The sequence below is a fragment of the Bison bison genome, unplaced genomic scaffold (genome assembly GCF_000754665.1).
Source record: "Bison bison bison isolate TAMUID 2011002044 unplaced genomic scaffold, Bison_UMD1.0 scf7180017864030, whole genome shotgun sequence".
NCBI lineage: Eukaryota > Metazoa > Chordata > Mammalia > Artiodactyla > Bovidae > Bison > Bison bison.
This window is the reverse complement of record NW_011494602.1, coordinates 2,472,116-2,473,364: the sequence shown is the minus strand read 5'-3', so window position 1 is coordinate 2,473,364 and position 1,249 is coordinate 2,472,116.

The window sequence follows — 1,249 nt, the reverse complement described above, 5'->3', positions numbered from 1 at the left end:
AAACTTTTTATCTTCCTCAGGCTTAGGCAACACTTTGAGAGGCTTTGGGGGCAAAGTGGGGAACTCTTGGGCCCTGGAAGGCGCAAACGGAGGCGGCAGCAATGGCCTTAAATCAGAAAGTGGTGGATGAGTTTTTTTTTTTTTTCTTTTTTTTTAAGGTTTGCGCAGAGGGGGAGGGAGCTCGCCAGGGCACCTGGTCACAGCGTCTCTTACAGTCTCTCTCTCTCTTCCTCTCTTCCTGCCTTTCTCACTTTCCTCTCCCTCTTCATTTTCGTTACCCTTCTCTTTCCTTCGTTTCTTTCCCTTTACCCTCTTCTCTTCCCTAATCTTTTTTTTTTTTCTTTCTCCCTATCTTTTTCTCTGTTATCTCCTTTTTTAACTTCCTTTCTCTATCTTGCTGCGTTCCCTGATTCCTTCCTTCTCCGTTCCTCTCTCCTTTTCACTCTTTAGCTTTTTCTCTATCTTTAGATCTTTCTCTATTTTCTTTCCTTTTTTCTTTTTTTTTTTTACTTTTTTTTTCTTTTTATTTTTTTCTCTTTTTATTTTTATTTTATCCTTGGGTGAGGCCCCCCTGAGGGGGTTTTCTTCAAGGAGCAGGCTCTGTATATTGTGTATTTTTTAAAAGCTCCTGTGTTTAAAAGAAATCTTTTTTATCTTTTTCAGCTTTAGGCAATGCTCTGGGAGACTTTGGATGTAAACTGGGGAATTTTTAGGCCCTGGGAGGTGCAAGCAGAGGTGGAGTAGTCGCCTTAAATCAGAAATTGTTGGATAAATTTTTAAAGGTTTGTGTAGAGGGGGAGGGGGCTCTCCAGGGCGCCCGGCTGCAGCGTCCTGTAAGCCCTCTCCTTCCTCCGGAGGTAGAGCACATTCTCCCTCCTTTTCTTCGTCAATGGCAGAAAATATGATCTGCGCAGAAGGTGGAGACCCACTACCATCCACCGCTATAGCCTCTCCCATAGGCTATCCCACAGCCTCATGACGAGGGTCCAGAACATTTTTAATCATATTTATAGGATACGTTTTTAGTTGTTGTTTTACCTTCACCCAAGTATCTAAATTAACAGTAGCCTCTTTAACAGTTTCAAGATTACTTGTATAAAGAGTTGCCATTCTTAGTTTCAGTGTTACCCATGTCAGAAAATTAAGTATAATAGAAGATAAAGCTTTTAGCTTTTAAAAGATCAGGCTCTTCTTTGGCCTTTTAACTTCAGAAACCGTTTTCTCTCTCTAAGTCTAACTCTTTTAACAC